This window comes from Triticum dicoccoides, chromosome 1B (assembly GCF_002162155.2).
Source record: "Triticum dicoccoides isolate Atlit2015 ecotype Zavitan chromosome 1B, WEW_v2.0, whole genome shotgun sequence".
Taxonomy (NCBI): Eukaryota; Viridiplantae; Streptophyta; class Magnoliopsida; order Poales; family Poaceae; genus Triticum; species Triticum dicoccoides.
In genome coordinates this window covers 539,019,719-539,045,525 of record NC_041381.1, presented here as the reverse complement: position 1 = coordinate 539,045,525, position 25,807 = coordinate 539,019,719, and the positions used below count along the sequence as shown (strand labels likewise).

The following is a 25,807-nucleotide window of genomic DNA, read 5'->3' as shown; positions in this document are numbered from 1 at the left end:
AGGATAGGAGTATTAAATATGCAGAGACATTTAGTATTCAATGTTGAATAATAATCTTAGTGATTTGTTACAGTAGAAAATGATAAGGTTTTTGCATTGTTTTATACTAACTTATCTCACAAGTTCTTGTTGAGTTTGGTGTGGATGAAGCTTATGAGATTTAGGAAACCAACATATAAAAGGAATTAAGGAGACACAAAAGCTCAAGCTTGGGGATGACCAAGGCACTCCAAGATAATATTTCAAGAAGTCTCAAGCATCTAAGCTTGGGGATGCCCCGTTAGGCATCCCACCTTTCTTCTTCAACAACTATCGGTTAGCATCGGTTGAACCTAAGTTTTTGCTTCTTCACATGAGTCGTGCTACCTTGCAATGCCATTTTGTTTTGCTTTGCTTGCTGCTTGAATACAATACCAAGATCTGAAATTCTTAAATGGGAGAGAGTCTTCACATAGTTGCATAATTATTTAGCTACTCATTGGTCTTCACTTATATCTTTTTGGAGTAGTTTTTCATTTACTCTTGTGCTTCACTTATATCCTATGAGTAAATGGTTCAATGAGTTGAATGTCATAAATCTGAAATTATATATGTTTCATTTACTTATCCCATGGGGAGTAATGACTTCACATCTAAGAAGTAGAGGTAGTAAATTTATCGAAGGTTAGCAAGCATTGTATTGGTCATTTGGACAATTCATGAAAGAATATTGAAGGAAGAGATATTTCACATATAAATATACTATCATAGACATCTTTTATAATTGTGAGCACTCATTAAGTATGACATGCTAAAGAGTTGATGTTGGACAAGGAAGACAATGTAATGGGTTATGTTTTCTCGCATCTCAGTTAAAGTATATTGTCATGGATCATTCAAACATGTTGAGCTTGCCTTTCCCCCTCGTGCTAGCCAAAATTCCTAGCACCAAGTAGAGATACTACTTGTGCTTCCAAATATCCTTAAACCCAGTTTTTCCATGAGAGTCCACCATACCTACCTATGGATTGAGTAAGATCCTTCAAGTAAGTTGTCATCGGTGCAAGCAATAAAAATTTCTCTCTAAATATGTATGATCTATTAGTGTGAAGAAAATAAGCTTTATACGATCTTGTTATGGAAGCAATAAAAGCGACGCACTGCATAATGAAGGTCCATATACAAGTGGCAATATAAAGTGACGTTCTTTTGCATTAAGATTTTGTGCATCCAACCATAAAAGCGCATGACAACCTCTGCTTCCCTCTGCGAAGGGCCTATCTTTTACTTTATGCAAGAGTCAAGGTGATCTTCACCTTTCCCTTTTTCATTTTATCCTTTGGCAAGCACCTCGTGTTGGAAAGATCCTGATATATATATATATATATATATATATATATGTATGTATATATATATATATATATCCAATTGGATGTAAGTTAGCATGAAATATTATTGTTGACATCACCCAAAGGTGAATATGTTGGGAGGCAACACTATAAGCCCCTACCTTTCTTAGTGTCCGATTAAAACTCCATAACCATAAGTATCACGTGAGTGTTAGCAATTGTAGAAGACTATATGAAGTTGAGTATGTGAAGTTTGCTAAATCAAAGCTCTGACATAGACCCTTCCTGAAAATAGGATGAATTGCAATTGTTTGATGACTAAGAATGAAGTTTGCTAGTTTTCAAGAAAGTTTATGGTCTATGCTTTAACATGTGAATAGCTTGTTACTTGATTATGAATAGTTTTATGAGATGAACTACTGTTATGACATATATTGATGCTAGTAAAGGTGATTGAAATTATCATTGATCAAACTTGTGCACCTCTAGCATTCACACTTCATAAATTCTTTCTTTTATCATTTACCTACTCGAGGACGAGCAGGAATTAAGCTTGGGGATGCTGATACGTCTCCAACGTATCTATAATTTATGAAGCATTCATGCTATTTTATTATCTGTTTTGAATGATTACCGGCTTTATTATACACTTTTATATTACTTTTGGGACTAACCTATTAACCGGAGGCCCAGCCCATATTGTTGTTTTATTGCCTGTTTCAGTATTTCGAAGAAAAGGAATAGCAAATGGAGTCCAAACGGAATGAAACCTTCGGCAACATGATTTTTGGAAAGATTATGATCCAGGAGACTTGGAGTGCAAGCCGGGGGGTCATCCAGGAAGCCACGAGACAGAGGGGCCCGCCCACCACCCCTGGGCGCGCCCTACCCTCTCGTGGGCCCCTCGAGGCTCCCCCGACCGACTTCTTTCGCCTATATAAGCCTACTTACCCTAAAAACATCGAATATCAAGATAGATCGGGAGTTCCGCCGCCGCAAGCCTCTGTAGCCACCAGAAACCTCTCAGGAGCCCTTCCCGGCACCCTGCCGGAGGGGGGATCCTTCACCGGTGGCCATCTTCATCATCCCGGCGCTATCCATGACGAGGAGGGAGTAGTTCACCCTCGAGGCTGAAGGTATGTACCAGTAGCTATGTGTTTGATCTCTCTCTCTCTCTCGAGTTCTCTCTCGTGTTCCCTCTATGGCACGATCTTGATGTATCCCGAGCTTTGCTATTATATTGGATCTTATGATGTTTCTCCCCCTCTACTCTCTTGTGATGAATTGAGTTTTCCCTTTGAAGTTATCTTATCGGATTGAGTCTTTTAATGATTTGAGAACACTTGATGTATGTCTTGCCGTGCTTATTTGTGGTGACAATGGGATATCATGTGCCACTTGATGTATGTTGTGGTGACCAACTTGCGGGTTCCGCCCATGAACCTATGCATAGGGGTTGTCACACGTTCTTGTCTTGACTCTTCGGTAGAAACTTTGGGGCACTCTTTGAAGTACTTTGTGTTGGTTGAATAGATGAATCTGAGATTGTGTGGTGCATATCGTATAATCATGCCCACGGATACTTGAGGTGACAATGGAGTATCTAGGTGACATTAGGGTTTTGGTTGATTTGTGTCTTAAGGTGTTATTCTAGTACGAACTCTTGAATAGATTGATCTGAAAGAATAACTTTGAGGTGGTTTCGTACCCTACCATAATCTCTTCGCTTGTTCTCCGCTATTAGTGTCTTTGGAGTGACTCTTTGTTGCATGTTGAGGGATTGTTATATGATCTATCTATGTTATTATTGTTGAGAGAACTTGCACTAGTGAAAGTATGAACCCTATGCCTTGTTTCCTACCATTGCAATACCGTTTACGCTCGCTTTTGCCATTAGTTACCTTGCTGTTTTTATAATTTCAGATTACAAATACCTTTATCTACTATCCATATTGCACTTGTATCACCATCTCTTCGCCGAACTAGTGCACCTATACAATTTACCATTGTATTGGGTGTGTTGGGGACACAAGAGACTCTTTGTTATTTGGTTGCAGGGTTGTTTGAGAGAGACCATCTTCATCCTATGCCTCCTACGGATTGATAAACCTTAGCTCATCCACTTGAGGGAAATTTGCTACTGTCCTACAAACCTATGCACTTGCAGGCCCATCAACGTCTACAAGAAGATGGTTGTGTAGTAGACATCATTATATTACCCGTTTTGGATATTTATGGGCTTTACTTTACACTTTTATATCATTTTTGGGACTAACCTACTAACCGGATGCCCATCCCGAATTGCTGTTTTTTGCCTATTTCAGTGTTTTGAAGAAAAGGAATATCAAACGGAGTCCAAACAGAATGAAACCTTCGGGAGCGATCTTTTTGGAACAAACGCAATCCAGGAGACTTGGAGTGGACGTCAAGAAGCAGCCGAGGCAGCCACGAGGGTGCCTGGCACGCCCCAGGGGGTGGGCGCGCCCCCCACCCTTGTGGGCCCCTTGTGGCTCCCCTACGTACCCCGAAAACATCCAGGAGCACCACAAAAACCTATTTCCACTGCCTCAACCTTCTATAACCGCGAGATCCCATCTTGGAGCCTTCGCCGGCGCTCCACCGGAGGGGGAATCGACCATGGAGGGCTTCTACATCAACACCATAGCCTCTCCGATGAGTTGTGAGTAGTTTACCACAGACCTTCGGGTCCATAGTTATTATCTAGATGACTTCTTCTCTCTCTTTGAATCTCAATACAATGTTCTCCCCGATCTTCTTGGAGATCTGTTCGATGTAACTCTTTTTGCGGTGTGTTTGTCGAGATCCGATGAATTGTGGGTTTATGATCAAGTTTATCTATGAGAAATATTTGAATCTCCTCTGGATTCTTTTATGTATGATTGGTTATCTTTGCAAGTCTCTTCGAATTATCAGTTTGGTTTGGCCTACTAGATTGATATTTCTTGCAATGGGAGAAGTGCTTAGCTTTGGGTTCAATCTTGTGGTGTTCTTTCCGAGCGACAGTAGGGGCAGCAAGGCACGTATTGTATTGTTGCCATCGAGGATAAAAAGATGGGGTTTATACCATATTGTTTGAGTTTATCCCTCTACATCATGTCATCTTGCCTAATGCGTTACTCTGTTCTTATGAACTTAATACTCTAGATGCATGCTGGATAGCGGTCGATGTGTGGGGTAATAGTAGTAGATGGAGGATCATTTCGGTCTACTTGTCGCAGACGTGATGCCTATATACATGATCATGCCTAGATATTCTCGTAACTATGCACTTTTCTATGAATTGCTCGACAGTAATTTGTTTACCCACCGTAATACTTATGCTATCTTGAGAGAAGCCACTAGTGAAACCTATGGCCCCCAGGTCTATCTTTTATCATATAAGTTTCCAATCTACTTTATTTTGCAACCTTTACTTTCCAATCCATATCATAAAAATACCAAAAATATTTATCTTATCTTATTATCTCTATCAGATCTCACTTTCGCAAGTTACCGTGAAGGGATTGACAACCCCTTTATCGCGTTGGTTGCGAGGTTCTTGTTTGTTTGTGTAGGTACGAGGGACTTGTGAGGAGCCTCCTATTGGATTGATACCTTAGTTCTCAAAAACTGAGGGAAATACTTACGCTACTTTATTGCATCACCCTTTCCTCTTCAAGGGAAAACCAACGCAGTGCTCAAGAGGTAGCAAGAAGGATTTCTGGCGCCGTTGCTGGGGAGGTCTTCGCTCAAGTCAAGACATACCAAGTACCCATCACAAACTCATCTCCCTCGTATTACATTATTTGCCATTCGCCTCTCGTTTTCCTCTCCCCCACTTCACCCTTGCCGTTTTATTCGCCCTCTGTTTTTCGTTTGCCTCTTTTTCGCTTGCCTCTTGTGTGCTTGTGTGTAGGATTGCTTGTCACGATGGCTCAAGATAATACTAAATTGTGTGACTTTTCCAATACCGACAATAATGATTTCCTTAGCACTCCGATTGCTCCTCTTAATGATGTTGAATCTTGTGAAATCGATGCTGCTTTGTTGAATCTTGTTATGAAAGATCAATTCTCCGGCCTTCCTAGTGAAGATGCCGCTACTCATTTAAACAACTTTGTTGATTTGTGTGATATGCAAAAGAAGAAAGATACGTATAATGGTATTTTTAAATTGAAGTTATTTCCGTTTTCACTTAGAGATCGTGCTAAAACTTGGTTTTTGTCTTTGCCTAAAAATAGTATTGATTCTTGGAATAAGTGCAAAGATGCTTTTATCTCTAAGTATTTTCCTCCTGCTAAGATCATCTCTCTTAGAAACGATATTATGAATTTTAAGCAACTTGATCATGAGCATGTTGCCTAATCTTGGGAGAGGATGAAATTAATAATTCTCAATTGCCCTACACATGGATTAAATTTATGGATGATCATACAAATTTTTTATGCCGGATTGAATTTTGCTTCTAGAAATCTTTTAGATTCGGCCGCGGGAGGCACTTTATAGAAATCACTTTAGGAGAAGCTACTAAACTCCTAGATAATATTATGGTTAATTATTCTCAATGGCACACCGAAAGATCTACTAGTAAAAAAGTTCATGCGATAGAAGAAATTAATGTTTTGAGTGGGAAGATGGATGAACTTATGAAATTGTTTGCTACTGAGAGTGCTCCTATTAATCCCAATGATATGCCTTTGTCTACTTTGATTGAGAATAATAATGAATCTATGGATGTGAATTTTGTTGGTAGGAATAATTTTGGTAACAATGCTTATAGAGGAAACTTTAATCCTAGACCGTTTCCTAGTAATTCCTCTAATAATTATGGTAATTCCTACAATAACTCTTATGGAAATTTTAATAAGATGCCATATGATTTTGAGAATCTCTACTCCTAATGGAGCAGTTGGTAGTCTCCGCCGTTCAATTTTCGTGCCACCTATCATGGTTTTTTTGTCCCACCTTCGCTGGTTTTTTTGTAGATTTTTTTGTCCCCTCCCCCACTTCATCGGTTTATTTTCACGTCACCCTCTCACACAACGAAAAAACTGAACGGATCAGAACTTTCCATATTGACGCAAATTATTTAGTAATGTCTTTATGTAAAAGAATCAATTACAATCAATCTCTAAAGATCAAATCTAAATTAATTAATCTTCATAACGTTTGTTTCCTCCCGAATCACATCCATAACTTTCCTTCCTTGTTTGGGCAGAAACTGTTTGGTAGCAGAGATTAGGAAGCTTCCTATGAGCGTAGTAATAGGAAGTATTCTTTTTCTTGATGATTCGTTTCCATGCATGATGATAGTTAATTAGGCCAACATTCACCACTATTTATCAACGTCATCAATCGTATCCATTCCTACCATTTTTAAGGGAATCCGCTTGCTATGTCTTTTTTAAGGGATCCGCTCGCTACGTCGTCATCGCACGTTATTTTCACAAGCAATTCCCCTAAAAATACACAGCGCCCTACCTCGACTTCCCTACCTGGCCGCTGCCACCGCCGCCCACTGATCTCGTCGCCTCCCGGCAATCCCCTCCTCCCTCCCATAGCTCGAACGACCCACTTTTTTGGCCACGAGCACCGCCTGCCTCTTCGCCCATGCGTCGCCCCTCCTATTCACCATAGCCACGAGCACCATCCGAGACGGACCCGCGGCGCCTCCACAGATGCGGTGGAGACACCATATCCAGTGGAGACGGCGGTGTAAATCTTCTCCCACTCTGCTCCTTCCCCTGGTTACCGGCCTGCTCCACGTCCCCTCTGCGTCGTGTGGATCTGCTCATGTGCAGTAGTAAACTTTATTTAGGTAGAACTGTTCTTCTAGGCCTTTTTTGTTACTTTCAAATTAACTTTTTGAGCCAATGCTTACGGCATGAAGTATTACCTAGAGTTCCTTAATCAATCTGCTTGTCCATCGTTTTATTTGGTCCAATTACTATCAGCAAGAACGCATTGTGAAACTGTTAGCATATGAATGTGTGCTCTTCCTGCAATAATAACATTTGCAATGTAAGGGCCGAGGCACACCCATGCATCAGGATGATGTGCACCACGTGGGAAGTAATACTAATATGGCCTAAGTGGATAATGAAATATCCAAAGATACACTTGACTGGATCAATTTTTTTCTCTGGAATTTTTCCTCATGATGCGCAGATGTAGATGCTATGTTTTTAAAATTTCAAATCACCTATGCATGCCAATGTGATTCTTATCCTTTTCATTAGACAGTGTGTTCCCATCAATCCATCCATGCACCGAACTGATTTTTTTACTCTGTTCAAGTTGCAGTTACGAACGAGTAGCATATGTATGCACTGAACTACTTGCATAAGACAGTGAAATACTTCTTACTCGCGTGAGTGGAATTTTGGAATAGAGAAAGAACATACAACAGAGATCACGTAATTAATTGATTACATAAACCGAGATCGCGTAAAACAAGTTTGATAGGTCCGTTGCATCGCACGGGCATTTTTGCTATATGTACTAACAGATTCTATTTATTTCCTTTGATCGACCAATACTCCTATGTCCTATGTAGGTAAGAAGGAAAGAAAACCTAATGGTACAACCGGCAAAACAGTCAACAGCGAGCTTCATCGCCGCGTACGCGTCGTAGTACCTGGCCATCACCAGCTGGGGCATCGAGGACTTAACGCTGGTGAAGAAGGCGTGGGTATTGATAGAGCTCCAGGAATCTGCCCTTTGTCTTTCCCGCCGTCTTCACCATTGGTCCCCGGGTGACTACCCTGGAACTCGGCAACGCAACCAAGGCGACACGGTCCGGGTTGGTTCGGTCCCTCATCGAGCCACCATTTGGACCGGCCAACCACCACCGGCGTCAACATGCTGGGCCATCAGCGAGGTGGGCTGCGTGTGCGGGTGCTGTGGCGAGGTGGTGGACATGCGGGAGCACCAACGATGAGGTCGGTGATGTGCCGCGGCAAGTGCACGGCTGTTAGCCATGAACCTTCCGTAGCTGTTTTTTTCATGAGCCCATGTTTTTTTGTGTTCGGGCCTTGCCATAATTAGCGGAATAACCATGAAAAAAACATGACGTTCAGTTTGTTGTCAAATGGTGCCGTGATTTTTGTATCAATCCATGTTTCTCTTGTACTTCCTATTTCCTGTTCGACTGAATAGAAGTGCAGAAAGTGAACACACCAACACGATTGAAAGCAGTCATATTCAGTTATAGAGGTATACATTTATACAAGATATACACATGCAAGTGCGGCAAGTAACCCAACTAACTCCTGAGCTGACCTTGCTAATCCTTTACTCGCGATAAAGACGCAGACGATAAGGAAGGGTTGTTACGGAGAGAGCAATGGGAGAGAGAGAATCACGTGGCAGCAGGTGGACCTGAACATATGCTTCAACAAGGAAAACGGCAGCATAGGATCATGGTGCGTGATTATAGGCGGAGGTTATTAGATCTCACGCAGAAAGCATGGCTGAGTGATTCTCGCATGATCCGAAGTTCACACCGAATCGATCGTTTTCCCCAGTTGATGGCCTGCATGTGTGTTGTGCTAAAACGATCGCTGCCATGGCAGCGAACCTCGTAGCTAGAACGCTGCCAGCGCCAAGTTGAGAACTCGAGATCGTCAGTGGTGCATGCACGACAGCGGTGGGGAGAGGCTATGGTGCATGGGGAGGAGAGAAAAGAAGGAGAGGGGAAGCTTGGGGACATGGTAGTTTACCCGGGGGCTGCCGGTCAGCACGCTGAGAACGAATGGCGGCGACAGTCACATTTTTTCTTAGTCCTCTTAGTCGGACTGGTTGAAGACCAGACCGGATCGGATGACAATTTTCCAGGCCGATTTTAGCAGGCCGGATCATCCATTTTCTCTAACAAGCCAGGACCAAGCGTGTCAAACATCGATTGAGCCACGAGTGGTATGTCCAGCCCCGCCCACCGTCGAAGCGAAGCTCCTACTCCACGTGAAGTTGATCGCGGTGTTGCACTCATACGGTAGGAGCCACGGGCACGACATGGTGAAGGGCTAAAGGGCTGATTGAGGGTGAGACCCGAATGCTGGTGGCGCAGCTAACCATGGACGAGATCTTCACCTGCACCAAAAAGTTCAAGCAGGAGGTGTTCAGCAGCGTGCAGAAGGAGCTGGACCAATTCGGCCTCTTCATCTACAATGCCACCGTGAAGTAGCTGCATGAGTACTTCTCCTACCTCGGCGAGAAGACACAACAGGAGGCAGCAAGCAGGGCATATGAGCGTAGTAATAGGAAGTATTCTTTTTCTTGATAATTCGTTTCCATGCATGATGATAGTAAATTAGGCCAACATTCACCACTATTTATCAACGTCATCAATCATATCCATTCCTACCACTTTTAAGGGAATCCGCTCGCTACGTCTTTTTTAAGGGATCCGCTCGCTACGTTGTCGTTGCACGTTATTTTCACAAGCAATTCCCCTAAAAAAACACAGCGCCCTACCTCGACTTCCCTGCCTTGATGCCGCTACCGCCGCCCACCGATCTTGCCGCCTCCCGGCGATCCCCTCCTCCCACCCGCAGCTTGAACGACCCACTTTTTTGGCCACGAGCACTGCCTGCCTCTTCGCCCATCCTCTTCACCATAGCCATGAGCACCATCCGAGACGGAGCCGCGGCGCCTCCACAGATGCGGCGGAGACACCATATCTAGTGGAGACGGCGGTGTAAATCTTCTCCCACTCTGCTTCTTCCCCTGGTTACCGGCCTGCTCCACGTCCCCTCTGCTTCGTGTGGATCTGCTCATGTGCAGCAGTAAACTTTATTTAGGTAGAACTATTCTTCTAGGCCTTTTTTTGTTACTTACAAATTAACTTTTTGAGCCAATGCTTACGGCATGAAGTATTACCTAGAGTGATTCCTTAATCAATCTGCTTGTCCATCGTTTCATTTGGTTCAATTACTATCAGCAAGAACGCATCATGAAACTATTAGCTTATGAATGTGTGCTCTTCGTGCAATAATAACATTTGCAATGTAAGGGCCGAGGCACACCCATGCATCAGGATGATGTGCACCACGTGGGAAGTAATGCTAATATGGCCTAAGTGGATAATGAAATATCAAAAGATACACTTGACTGGATCATTTTTTTTCTCTGGAATTGTTCCTCATGATGCGCAGATGTAGATGCTATACTTTTAAAATTTCAAATCACCTATGCATGCCAATGTGATTCTTATCCTTTTCATTAGACAGTGTGTTCCCATCAATCCATCCATGCACCAAACCGATTTTTTTACTCTGTTCAGCTTGCAATTACGAATGAGTAGCATATGTATGCAGTGAACTACTTGCATAAGACAGTGAAATACTTCTTACTCGCGTGAGTGGAATTTTGGAATAGAGAAAGAACATACAACAGAGATCACGTAATTAATTGATTACATAAACCGAGATCACGTAAAACAAGTTTGATAGGTCTGTTGCATCACACGGTTATTTTTGCTATATGTACTAACAGGTTCTCTTTATTTCCTTTAATGAGTTAATACTCCTATGTCCTATGTAGGTAAGAAGGAAAGAAGACCTAATGGTACAGCCGGCAAAACAGTCAACGGCGAGCTTCATCGCTGCGTACGCGTCGTAGTACCTGGCCATCACCGGCTGGGGCATCGAGGACTTAACGCTGGTGAAGAAGGCGTGGGTATTGGTAGAGCTCCAAGAAGCTGCCCTTCGTCCTGGCCGTCTTCACCATCGGTCCCCGGGTGACCACCCTGGAACTCGGCGACGCTACCAAGGTGACACGGTCCAAGTTGGTTCAATCCCTCATCGAGCCACCATTTGGACGGCCAACCACCACCGGCGTCAACATGCTGGGGCAGCAGCGAGGTGGGCTATGTGTGCGGGTGTTGTGGTGAGGTGGTGGACATGCGGGAGCGCCAGCGATGAGGTCGGTGATGTGCCGCGGCAAGTGCGCGGCTGTTAGCCATGAACCTTCCATAGAAATTTTTTCATGAGCCCATGTTTTTTTGTGTTCGGGCCTTGCCATAATTAGTGGATTAACCATGAAAAAAACATGACGTTCAGTTTGTTGTCAAATGGTGCCATGATTTTTGGATCAAGCCATGTTTCTCTTGTACTTCCTATTTCCAGTTCGACTGAATAGAAGTGGAGGAAGTGAACGCACCAACACGACTGAAAGCAGTCATATTCAGTTATAGAGGTATACATTTATACAAGATATACACAGGCAGGTGCTGCTAGTAACCCAACTAACTCCTGAGCTGACCTTGCTAATCCTTTACTCGTGATAAAGACGCGGACGATAAGGAAAGGTTGTTACGGAGAGAGCAATGGGAGAGAGAGAATCACGTGGCGGCAGGTGGACCTAAACATATGCTTCAACAAAGAAAACGGCAGCGTAGGATCGTGGTGCGTGATTATAGGCGGAGGCTATTAAATCTCACGCAGAAATCATGGCTGGGCGATTCTCGCACGATCCGAAGTTCACACCCAATTGACTGTTTTCCCCAGTTGATGGCCTGCATGTGTGTTGTGCTAAAACGGTCGCTGCCATGGCAGCGAACCCTGCAGCTAGAACGCTGCCAGCGCCAAGTTGAGAACACGAGATTGTCAGTGGTGCATGCACGACAGCGGTGGCGAGAGGCTATGGTGCATGGGGAGGAGAGAAAAGAAGGAGAGGGGAAGCTTGGGGACATGGTAGTTTACCCGGGGGCTGCCGGTCGGCATGCTGAGAACGAATGGCGGCGGCAGTCACATTTTTTCTCAGTCCTCTTGGTTGGACCGGTTGAATACCAGACCGGATCGGACCGACAATTTTCCAGGCCGATTTTACTAGACCAGATCAACCATTTTATCTAACAAGCCAGGACTGAGCGTGTCAAACACCGATTGAGCCACGAGCGGTACGTCCAGCCCTGCCCCCGTTGAAGCGAAGCTCCTACTCCACGTGAAGTTGATCACGCTGTTGCACTCGTACGGTAGGAGCCACGGGAACGACATGGTGAAGGGATAAAGGGCTGATCAAGGGGGAGACCCGGATGCTGGTGGCGCAACTAACCATGGACGAGATCTTCACCTGCACCAAAAAGTTCAAGCAGGAGGTGTTTAGCAGCGTGCAGAAGGAGCCGGACCAATTCGGCCTCTTCATCTACAATGCCACCGTGAAGCAGCTGGTGGACGTGCCGGGGCATGAGTACTTCTCCTACCTCGGCGAGAAGACACAACAGGAGGCAGCGAGCAGGGACAAGGTGAATGTTTATGGAGGGGGATGGCCTCACGTGCCAGAACGCCACCAAGGTGGACGCCGAGAACAAGGTTCTCTCTGTGCGGCAGCAGGGCGAGTCGCTCAAGGAGAATGCCAAGGTCAAGGCGGAGGTGCGGGTGTTTGAGAACACTAGGAAGGCCGTGAACGCCGCCTCAATGACTGAACTCGCCATGAAGGGGAAGGCTGGGACTGGCAGGCCAAGGTCGCTGAGGTTGAGGCCGCCAAGGCTATCGCCATCCGCGAGGCCGAGCTGCAGATGGAGGTTAAGACGAAGAACATGCTCTGCCAAACTGACAAGCTCAAGGTCGAGCAGCTCAGCAAGTCCACAGTACACTATGATCCACAGGTTGGTTATGCAATAAGCATGTATAAAAATATAGTACTAGGGACAAGAGAAATTCATACTTATTGACCTCAGCATTTTATATTTTGTAGGTTCAAGAATCGAACACGCTCTTCTACAGCTGGCAGAAGGCGGCAGAAACGACATTGTATAAGGAGATGAAGGCGGCGGTGAGGTGAAGCGGCCGAGCAAAAACACATGCATGTCTTGATATGGGAGGAAAGGGAGGGAGTTAAGGTGAGGGTTACCGGTGCAACATGCCACACGTGGAAAGGGATGAAGAGATGACCTTGAGTAGGGAAGTGAGCTCGGTCCATAGCATGGGTCAGAATAGAGGAAGGTTGATCCATGGTTTGGCCAAATGGGTGATGAGCGAGGGAGAAGTAGAAGGCCCCCTCTCATATCTTGGTGCGCAAGCAAGTCTGTCGAGGTGGAAGAAGCCTGTCATTTCATGACGGCGTTGGTGACCTTGGCGTGATGTTGTTCGCCAGTTTGTGGGCGGATGAGGCAACCATTTGGTCCCTCGATCCCCCCTTTACTAATTTTGGTGAGAAGAGGGGAGGGATGAAAGGGTGGAGGGGTGGGAGATGAGGTCGCCGATTCTGTTGGTTGTGGGGGCGAGGGCGGAGAGAGGAGAGTGAGCGACGCGGGTGAAGTCTATGGATCTAGAGAGGGAGGGGAACAAGAGAGTCAGTGGTGCGGAGAGGGAGTGGATAGAGTGCGGTCATACGGGAGAGGACAACAAGTCGTATAGGAGGGGTATAATGGGAATATCATAAAAGTAAAGCTTTATTTATACCTGTACATTATATATATTCAGAATAGCATAAACTATTTTCTCAATAAATTACTTAAAAATATCCAAGAAATTATGGATGACCGACTATCATTATATAGAGGGGAAATCCGTTCTTTGCTCATGGAGAAATGTAACATAGTTTTTTATGGGCAATATACCACATACCCTAAATAGTAGATATTCGTGAGAATAACCATCAACATGTGATTTAGAGGTGAGCCTAAAATTGTTAAAATTGGCATGCCACTCAATCTACTAGAAACTGCTCATTTCTAGCATTTGTCCAATTAATATATTTTTTCCATACCACCATCATAAAAAATTATTCTAATCTTTGTTTATATTAGAATACCTTTGTAGGTCATAAAAACTGATGGATTTGATTGTGCTTCGGAGATGTCGACTGACAAAGACCCTGATGTAACGATGACGAAGGGGGATAAGAATTCAACGAGTTTTACACAACCAAAAGAGGTGCATGCAAATAATTGTTCTTCTTTGTATGTATGTTGCACATGATATAATACTCAAAAGGTATATTTCTATATACATATTTAATTTTGTAGAATATGAGAGAGATGGAGATGGATTATGTCGGGGTTCAAAAATAAATCCATTTAGAGGGTTTTTGGGGCGACGTCATTGGAAGCGGACAAAAATTCACCATGTGTTATACAACAAAAAGATGTGCAAGTGATGATATCCCACAACAACGACGCACTCAAAATAAAGCAAACCGGGTGGAATTACAATAAATGTTTATGGCAACATTTATTTCCAACTGGTATTCCAATGAGTAAGTTCAATGATATTCACATAACTCAAGGAAAATATTTCAAAAGCCCGTAGCAACGCACGGGCATTCTACTAGTAGTGTTAAATAATTTATGATCTCTCAAAAGAATTTCAATGCTTTGCTTGAAGAAAAATTGCTTAAAGTTGATGAATTGGCTAGAAACATTGATAGACTTTCTATTGATGTTGATTCTTTGAAACTTAGATCTATTTCACCTAAGCATGATATCAATGAGTCTCTCAAAGCAATGAGAATTTCTATTGATGAGTGCAAAGAAAGAACCGCTAGGATGCATGCTAAGAGAGATTGCTTTGTAAAAGCATGTTCTTCTAGTTTCCATGAAAATAATGATGACGATCTAAAAGTTATTGATGTGTCCCCTATTAAATATTTGTTTTTCAATATGAATCTTGATAATGATGGGACTGTAGATGAGTCAACTTTAGTTAAAAGGCGTCCCAATGATTCGGAGTTTCTAGATCTTGATGCTAAATTTGGTAAAAGTGGGATTGGAGAGGTCAAAACTTTACATAGCATTGAACCCACTATTATGGATTTCAAGGAATTTAATTATGATAATTGTTTTTTAATAGATTGTATTTCCTTGTTGCAATCCGTGTTGAATTCTCCTCATGTTTATAGTCAAAATAAAGCTTTTACCAAACATATCGTTGATGCTTTGATGCAATCTTATGAAGAAAAACTTGAATTGGAAGTTTCTATACCTAGAGAACTTTATGATGAGTGGGAACCTACTATTAAAATCAAAATTAAAGATCATGAATGCTATGCTTTGTGTGATTTGGGTGCTAGTGTTTCCACGATTCCAAAAACTTTATGTGATGTGCTAGGTTTCCATGAATTTGATGATTGCTCTTTAAACTTGCACCTTGCAGATTCCACTATTAATAAACCTATGGGAAGGATTAATGATGTTCTTATTGTTGCAAATAGGAATTATGTGCCCATAGATTTTATCGTTCTTGATATAGATTGCAATCTTTCATGTCCTATTATTGTTGGTAGACCTTTCCTTAGAATGATTGGTGTAATCATTGATATGAAGGAAGGAAATATTAGATTCCAATTTCCATTAAGGAAAGGCATGGAACACTTTCCTAGAAAGAAAATCAAATTACCTTATGAATCTATCATGAGAGCCACTTATGAATTGAATACCAAAGATGGCAATACTTAGATTTATTCTCGCTTTTATGCCTAGCTAGGGGCGTTAAACGATAGCGCTTGTTGGGAGGCAACCCAATTTTATTTTTGTTCCTTGATTTTTGCTTCTGTTTAGTAATAAATAAATCATGTAGCTTCTGTTTATATGTGGTTTTATGTTTTAATTAGTTTTTGTGCCAAGTAGAACCTATAGGATAACCTACGATGATAGTTAATTTGATTTTGCTGAAAAACAGAAACTTTTGCACGCACGAGAATAATTTTAATAAATCACAGAAACGTGCTATTTAGTTGATTATTTTTTCAGTAGATCAATAGATAAATTTCCTAGGACTTTATATTTTGTAGGATTTTTAGAGTTCCAGAAGTATTCGAAAGTTACAGATTGCTACAGACTGTTCTGTTTTTGACAGATTCTGTTTTTCGTGTGTTGTTTGCTTATTTTGATGAATCTATGGCTAGTATCGGGGGGTATGAACCATAGAGAAGTTGGAATACAGTAGGTTTAACAACAATATAAATAAATAAAGAGTTCATTACAGTACCTTAAGTGGTGGTTTTTCTTGCTTGCACTAACGAAGCTTATGAGATTTCCTGTTGAGTTTTGTGTTGTGAAGTTTTCAAGTTTTGGGTAAAGATTTGATGGACTATGGAATAAGGATTGGGAAGAGCATAAGCTTGGGGATGCCCATGGCACCCCAAGATAATTCAAGGACAACAAAAAGCCTAAGCTTGGGGATGCCCCGGAAGGCATCCCCTCTTTCGTCTTCATCTATCGGTAACTTTACTTGGAGCTATATTTTTATTCGCCACATGATATGTGTTTTGCTTGGAGCATCTTGTATGATATGAGTCTTTGCTTTTTATTTTACCACAATCATCCTTGATGTACACACCTTTTGGGAGAGACACAACATGATTCGGAATTTATTAGAATACTCTATGTGCTTCACTTATATCTTTTGAGCTAGATAATTTTGCTCTAGTGCTTCACTTATATCTTTTTAGAGCACGGCGGTGGTTTTATTTTGTAGAAATTATTGATCTCTCATGCTTCACTTATATTATTTTGAGAGTATTTTAGAACAGCATGGTATTTGCTATGGTTATGAAATTGGTCCTAGAATGATGGGCATCCAAGTTGGGTATAATAAAAACTATCATAGAAAGTGAATTGGATGCTATGATCAACTTGATGCATGATAATTGTTTTGAGATATGAGGAGGGTGATATTAGAGTCATGCTAGTTAAGTAGTTGTGAATTTGAGGAATACCTGTGTTGAAGTTAGTGATTCCCGTAGCATGCACGTATGGTGAACCGCTTTGTGATGAAGTTGGAGCATAATTTATTTATTGATTGTCTTCCTTATGAGTGGCGGTCGGGGACGAGCGATGGTCTTTTCCTACCAATCTATCCCCCTAGGAGCATGCATGTAGTACTTTAATTCAATGACTTGTAGATTTTTGCAATAAGTATATGTGTTCTTTATGACTAATGTTGAGTCCATGGATTATACGCACTCTTACACTTCCACCATTGCTAGTCTCTCTTGTGCCGCGTAACTTTCGCCGGTACCATACACCCACCATATACCTTCCTCAAAACAGCCACCATACCTACCTATTATGGCATTTCCATAGCCATTCCGAGATATATTGCCATGCAACTTTCCACCATTACGTTTATTATGACACGCTCCATCATTGTCATATTGCTTTTGCATGATCATGTAGTTGACATCATATTTGTGGCAAAGCCACCTTCATAATTCTTTCATACATGTCACTCTTGATTCATTGCATATCCCGGTACACCGCCGGAGGCATCCACATAGAGTCATATTTTGTTCTAAGTATTGAGTTGTAATCTTGAGTTGTAAGTAAGTAAAAGTGTGATTATCTTCATTATTAGAGCATTGTCCCAAGTGAGGAAAGGATGATGGAGACTATGATTCCCCCACAAGCTGGGATGAGACTTCGCACTTTACAAAAAAATAAAAGAGGCCAAAGAAGCCCAAATAAAAAAAGAGGCCAAAGAATCCAACCAAAAAATGAGAGAAAAAGAGAGAAGGGACAATGTTACTATCCTTTTTCCACACTTGTGCTTCAAAGTAGCACCATGATCTTCATGATAGAGAGTCTCCTATGTTGTCACTTTCATATACTAGTGGGAATTTTTCATTATAGAACTTGGCTTGTATATTCCAATGATGGGCTTCCTCAAAATGCCCTAGGTCTTCGTGAGCAAGCAAGTTGGATGCACACCCACTTAGTTTCTTTTTGAGCTTTCATACACTTATAGCTCTAGTGCATCCGTTGCATGGCAATCCCTACTCACTCACATTGATATCTATTAATGGGCATCTCCATAGCCCATTGATACGCCTAGTTGATGTGAGACTATCTTCTCCCTTTTTGTCTTCTCCACAACCACCATTCTATTCCACATATAGTGATATGTCCATGGCTCATGCTCATGTATTGCGTGAAAGTTGAAAAAGTTTGAGAACACTAAAGTATGAAACAATTGCTTGGCTTGTCATCGGGGTTGTGCATGATTAAATACTTTGTGTGATGAAGATAGAGCATAGCCAGACTATATGATTTTGTAGGGATAGCTTTCTTTAGCCATGTTATTTTGAGAAGACATGATTGCTTTGTTAGTATGCTTGAAGTATTATTGTTTTCATGTCAATATGAACTTTTATCTTGAATCATTTAGATCTGAACATTCATGCCACAATAAAGAGAATTACATTGAGAAATACGCTAGGTAGCATTCCACATCAAAAATTCTGTTTTTATCATTTACCTACTCGAGGACTAGCAGGAATTAAGCTTGGGGATGCTTGATACGTCTCCAACGTATCTATAACTTTTGATTGTTCCATGCTATTATATTATCCTTTTTGGATGTTTATGGGCTTTACTTTACACTTTTATATCATTTTTGGGACTAACCTACTACCCGGAGGCCCAGTCCGAATTGCTGTTTTTTTGCCTATTTCAGTGTTTCGAAGAAAAGGAATATCAAGCGGAGTCCAAACGGAATGAAACCTTCGGGAGCGATCTTTTTGGAACAAACACAATCCAGGAGACTTGGAGTGGACGTCAAGAAACAGCCGAGGCACCCGCAAGGGTGCCTGGCGCGCCCTAGGGGGGTGCGCACGCCCCCACCCTCGTGGGCCCCCCTTGGCTCCCCTGACCGACTTCCTTCGCCTGTATATATCTACGTACCCCGAAAACATCCAGGAGCACCACAAAAACCTATTTCCACCGTTGCAACCTTCTGTATCCGCGAGATTCCATCTTGGAGCCTTCGCCGGCGCTCCGCCGGAGGGGGAATCAACCATGGAGGGCTTCTACATCAACACCATAGCCTCTCCGATGAGTTGTGAGTAGTTTACCTCAGACCTTCGGGTCCGTAGTTATTAGCTAGATGGCTTCTTCTCTCTCTCTTTGAATCTCAATACAATGTTCTCCTTGATCTTCTTGGAGATCTATTTGATGTAACTCTTTTTGTGGTGTGTTTGTCGAGATCCGATGAATTGTGGGTTTATGATCAAGTTTATCTATGAGAAATATTTGAATCTCCTCTGGATTCTTTTATGTATGATTGGTTATCTTTGCAAGTCTCTTTGAATTATCAGTTTGGTTTGGCCTACTAGATTGATCTTTCTTGCAATGGGAGAAGTGCTTAGCTTTGGGTTCAATCTTGTAGTGTCCTTTCCCAGTCACAGCAGGGGCAGCAAGGCACGTATTGTATCATTACCATCGAGGATAAAAAGATGGGGTTTATATCATATTGTTTGAGTTTATCCCTCTACATCATGTCATCTTGCCTAATGCGTTACTCTGTTCTTATGAACTTAATACTCTAGATGCCTGCTGGATAGTGGTCGATGTGTGGAGTAATAGTAGTAGATGCAGAATCGTTTCGGTCTACTTGTCGCAGACGTGATGCCTATATACATGATCATGCCTAGATATTCTCATAACTATGCACTTTTCTATCAATTGCTCGATAGTAATTTGTTCATCCACCATAATATTTATGCTATCTTGAGAGAAGCCACTAGTGAAACCTATGGCCCCCGGGTCTATCTTTTATCATATAAGTTTCCAATCTACTTTATTTTGCAATCTTTACTTTCCAATCCATATCATAAAAATACCCAAAATATTTATCTTATCTTATTATCTCTATCAGATCTCACTTTTGCAAGTTACCGTGAAGGGATTGACAACCCCTTTATCGTGTTGGTTGCGAGGTTCTTGTTTGGTTGTGTAGGTACGAGGGACTTGTGAGGAGTCTCCTACTGGATTGATTCCTTGGTTCTCAAAAACTGAGGGAAGTACTTACTCTACTTTGCTGCATCACCCTTTCCTCTTCAAGGGAAAACCAACGCCGTGCTCAAGAGGTAGCACTAATTATGGGACAAAAAATTAAAGAGAACATAATCTTCCACATCTTTATTTATTGGAAACCAGGTCCATCTTTGAAAGGATGTTGATATGAGGAAGCTGAAGTTGAATCATAGCAGAAAGAGAAGCCATTCAACCGCTAATGTATTTTGTGACATCACTGACAAACTATACCAAGAAAAACAAATAGATATTAGTCTGGGTTTTGAGTTCAGTGTTGTTGTAAAGGAAAAGTATATTAGTGATTCAAACCTGCGAATCCAAAAGGTACACAGCGCAAACAGTGAAATTTTTCCGTTTCAGATACTCAACAAAGTTACGCAGAACTAGAACATGAGTGAAGAGTTCAATCTGGCCTGCCAAAGCAAGATGTGGAACATTGGGTTAACTGCCTGCATGTAATGTTAACCAATCTAGTTATCTCAGATTTTTCATAAAATAAGACATATTACAGAACCACATAAGAGATAGGTAAAGATGGCACCATGTACACAGTAGTGCATAATTTTAAAATAGTAAGAAGTAAAAGGAAATTCATTACATTGGGGCCATATAGGTGGTAAGAATAGTAGGTGGCATGAAATAGTCCAACAAACTAACAAGATATAAACATGCATTAAGAATATTAACTGGACAATCAAACACAAGATAATCATCATCGAAGTAGTTTCCCAATTGTTCATCCAACCAATCATCCAAATTGTCTTCAAGGTGCCTAAGGGTTTCTTAAAGAAACAACAACTGCCAGCATAAGATCCTAAAATGATACTCCCTAGGTTCACCAATATAAGATGTTCTAGATTTTGTGAATCGGATGTATATAGACATGTTTTCGTGTGTTTGTTCACTCATTTCACTACATATGTAGTCCATACTAAAATATGCAAAACATCTTATATTTGTGAACGGAGGAAGTAGTTTTTATGCCAATATTCACACCATCTTTGAATTACATAAAATGACTTCAGCCAGATCCTAGATTACAAACAGAGTTCTTGATTCACTAATAAAATTCACAACATGGCAATGTCATTCAATCCAAAGTGTGAAAGGCGGCATCATGTAAATGACTTCAACAAATGGAGCAACAAACTGAAACTATAACTTAGAATGAAAGTATCTACTATCCGGATAACGAGCCTTGCTCCGGTGCACCCCCCTAACTCAATTTCCTAGGGGTATTCTTGACCCCGCCATATATTTTTTCTCCGGCCCGCCGCTACCCATATCCAAGCCCCATATAACCCATATAACCCATATGTATGTATACGGTGTCCTCCCGAAAAAAAAGATGACACGACCCCACGACCAGGTACGACCTACCGACAACCGATCCATCAATCATGCTGCTCCATCATTCACGTAGCTCCTCCACCATTCTGTTGAGGTTCTGTAGGATTAACAGCGGCGGCGATCTCATCGTCGGTGACCTCGTCCGAGAGCGCGCGCGGCACCGTCGTGAACCTCCTGCGCTCGCAGGTACCGCATCCCGTTTCCCCACATTTGTCTCACTCGCGGCAGCATCAAATGAACTGTTGCCGTTTTCGTCATATTGGTTAACCTAGTGGGGCTGGTAACCTAGCTTTCCGGTGGTCCAGGCCATCGCAGATCTTGTTCTCGTAGTGCTGCTCGTCGTGATACAAAGTGATCACGTGGTCTAAAGTGGGTTTCTTCTTTCTAGGGTTAACCTAGCGTCGGTTGCCGTCGGTTGTGTGCATGATGGCTCCGTTATTTGATGCAGCGACTTACCTAGGTATCCGGCGATCCAAAGTAATCACGACTGGTGCCGTGGGCTAGGTATCCGGTAGCGCATGTTATCACAGGTAGCGCTACTTCTCGCAATCCAAAGTGATCGCGTACTGGTGTCGTGGGCATCTTCCTTACTAGGGTCGACGTACCTTAACGCTGATGACCTGTGTGGAGAGGGGGGTGTCGGCGTTCTAGGAATGGGGGTCCCCAGACTTGCCTACCTGCGGCCTGCGGCGTGGCTCAGCGGTGGCCCAATACGGCCCATCTTCATCAACCCAAGTTCAAGACCCTCGTGAGGGGCCAAGCCTCGTGGGGCGGACGACACAAGGCCTCCTCAGGGGCGGCCTCACCAGGCAGGCTCACGAGGAGGCGGAGAGATCAAGGCAAGGGGTACCTCACGAGGTGCTCGTGATGCAAGCCATGACAATCAAGACCAGGCGGGCGCCAGACAGGCGCCAGCCTGCACAGTGTCCTTGTTTCCTCTTTGGTACAAAGGGGGCAAGCGCAGGCGCGGGGTACCGAGGCATTAGGCAAATGTTTCTATATCGGTGCAATGAGACCAAGAGCAGCAGAGCGGCAGGACGGAGGTCACCATGGAGCCCAAGATGGCGTCACCACCAGTGCCTTTGGCAGTCGAAGACCACCTTTAGTCAGGATAGCTTGTACTAGCTGTCCCCTTTCAAAATGGCCGTTGTTGTCTCCCTTCCCGCTCAATATTTGGGAAGAGGACCAGGGCCTCCATAAATAGAGATAACCACCACAGTAGAGAGGCATCTCATCTGAACCCCGACCGAATCCTTCCCAAGTAGAACACCACCACCACAAGAACACCCCTCGCGAGGCTGTTCTTCCTCTTACTGTTCATCATCAGTCCAAGAGGCAATCCACCACACCACACATAGGAGTAGGGTATTACACCACAATGATGGCCCGAACCTGTATAAATCTCGTGTCTCTTGTGTTGTTCATCGTGCTAGCTAGAATCGCGGCGAGGTTTTGGGGCGTGTTTCAGTAGGGAGAAGATCTTCGTGCACACCCTAGAATTTGAACCTTAAGGGTTTTGCCGGAACCCGATATCCGACATTTGGGGCGCTAGGTAGGGGTCCGCCAGAATCTTCTTTCCGCTGTTCTGCGTTCCATTGCTTCGTCGCATCCAGGGAAGACGCTCGCCGAGCTCGCGCCGAGCGTCGGGCTGCTCTCGCCGCCCGCGTCGGCCAGACGGCTCCCGTCGTGGGCCTCCTCATCGTTCTCCGTCACCTGCCGCCAATGCCGCCACCAGCCCGGCGGGGAACGAGCAGCAAGCATCGTCACTGCATCCCTCGGTGCAGCGGGAAGGCTACATCGCCACTCCGTTGCTGACTCCAGCTGGTTTGTCGTCTCACGCTCGTCGCGCTCCCACGGACGCGCATGCCGCGTTTCTCCTGGCACGTGAGCTCCTGCACTACCGCCCCGTCAACGACCTCTACGAGGAGTGGCTCGCTCACATCACTGAGCTCGTCAGCGCCGCAGGGGCTCTCTTGCGCCGTCCCTCTCGCTACCTCGCCCTCCATCCTGCATGGGCGATGCGGCTCAGGGGGTGCCTCCACCACCTCCTCCCCAAGAAGGCGCCCTGGATCCAAGGCACGCGGCTCCTACATGTGACCCACCGCGTCCAGCGCCCGCGTGACAAGAAAGGAGCTGCCAAGAAATCCCTCGGCCTCAAGAAGGCACGCACATGCTCCCTGCTCCAGCATGGCAAGACCGCATCCCTGCACCAGCACGCCAAGACCCCGCGCTGCCACTAGCAGTGGCGCGCGGGAATCATCAGGAGCAAGCCCCACGCCTATAAAGGGTTCCGGTGACCACAGCAGGCTGCCGCGCCTTCACCACCGAGCTATGCAACATCGCCTGGCTGGGCAAGTTCAAGTCGGATCTGCCTCCTCGCTACGACGGCACCGCCGACCCCGCAGAGTTCCTGCAGCTCTATGAGCTGGGCATCGAGGCGGCCAACGGAGACGAAAAGGTCATGGCGAATTGGTTTCCCATGGCTCTCAAGGACGGTGGCCGCACTTGGCTCATGAACTTGCCTCCCGGCTCGATCTCCTCTTGGGACGAGATGCACAGCCATTTCATCGCCAACTTCCAGGGCATTCGCGACCGCCCTCCGGCTGTGGGTGACCTGCGCCGCATCAAGCAGCAGCCTGGAGAGACCCTGCAGAAATACATCCAGTGTTTCAACAGCGCTCGCCTCAAGATCCAAGGTGACTGAGGAGGCCATCATCTCAGGATTCTCCGATGGCGTCCGTGATGTCAAGATGAAGGAGGAGCTCGCTATTCACGAGGATCTGTGCACATCTCTGGAACTGTTCAACTTGGCGACCAAGTGCGCAAGAGCTGAGGAAGGGCACCTCTCCCTCCTTGAGCTTCCAGCTGTAGACCTAGAAGAGAAGAAGGCCAAGGCCAAGGACGTGAAGCGCAAAGGAGCAGCCGTGCTCGCAGCAGAACCAGACACGAAGCACGGCAGGGACCAGCCGGAGTCGTCCAAGGGCAACCGATTCTGCGCCTACCACAACCTCTACACCCACAACACCAACGAATGCCAGGAGCTCAGAGCCGTTCGAGAAGGACACATCGGTCGACGCCCCGAGCGCAACGACCGGGGCTACGGTCGAGGAGGAGGAAGAGGTGGAGGACGATGGGACGACCGAGGCCCTCGCCAGGAGTGGCGTGACCGACCTCGCGAGGATCGCTATGTAACGCCCTGGATTTGATGCATCGGGTGTATGCCAGTTATTCGTCGTCGTTGCCATGTCATTTGCTTGCGTGTTGCATTTTGCCATGTCGTCATCTGCATTTCATCTGCATGTTTTTCAAAACTTGCATCCGTTCGGGTCCCTCTGGTTCTCTCCGTTGTCCGTTCGGTGTCCAGACCACACTCGCACGCGCCCACGGCACCTCCGAATATTATTTTTATAAGTGGCATAAAAATGTTCTCGGAATGGGGTGATAGTTGGCATGCGGTCTTATTATAGTGTAGACAGACCGCCTGCCAAATTTCGTCGCATTCGGAGTTCGTTTGGCAGCCCAACCGTCATCCGTAGTCGGTTTAATCGTCGGATGTTTTCGCTCCAAAAATCGTGCCGGGCTGCCCTTCTCTTCTCTCCCCTAAGCCCAAGGCCCCTCTCCACAGCCCATCTAGTCCACCTACACCACCCCACCGTTCGATGGCGATCGTACGGTCCGAAAACGGACAAAAAACCCCCAACCCTAGCCTCCCTGCCTTATATAAACACCTCCCCATGTCAATTCTGGCCTCCTCCAACCTCCCACCTTGGTTCTCGCGCCCCCAATCATCAGCCGCCACCGCCCTCATTGTTTTCCATGCCGGCCCGCTCCGCCACCGCCACTTGGCGCTCCTCCCGCGCCTCCACCTTGCCACCGCCACGTGGCGCCACCGCCAGCCACCTCCAGGGCCAACCGGAGCCTGCCATGTGTCCTGGCCACGTCGCCCTGGACTCCCTGCGCCGCCGTGAAGCCCGCGGGCCCGCTGAGCCTAGATCGGGCCCGGGCAAGCCCATCGGAGCCCGGTCCCTCCTGCCGCACGCCGGAGCGCTCGCTCCCTGCGCCCTGCGCGCCTCCTCCTACCGATCCGCTCGCTGGAGCTTCACTGCTCCCGCGCCGCAGGCCGGAGCCGCCGCCGGCGACCTTCCAGGCCAGTGCCCCACGCCGCGCCATCTCTCTCCCTCTTCCCTCACCCTGCCTCACTCTCTCTCTCCCCTCGCAGGTCCCAGCCGGAGCTCGGAGCTCGCCGGAGTCCGTGCCTCGCCGGCGGCCTCCCTATGTCCAGATCTGGTCGCCTCGGACCGGATCCGCCCCGTTCCCGGCCTCATCGACCCCGCCGGACCCCGCCTCCGTCCGGAGTCCCCTCGCCACCGGCCTC

General features: G+C 45.0%; 1 pseudogene; it reads right to left on the bottom strand.

The window, feature by feature from the left end:
- The window catches only part of LOC119350565, a 94,257-nt pseudogene extending 68,655 nt beyond the window's left edge, over positions 1-25,602 (bottom strand).
- Between the last annotated feature and the right edge of the window lie 205 nt (positions 25,603-25,807).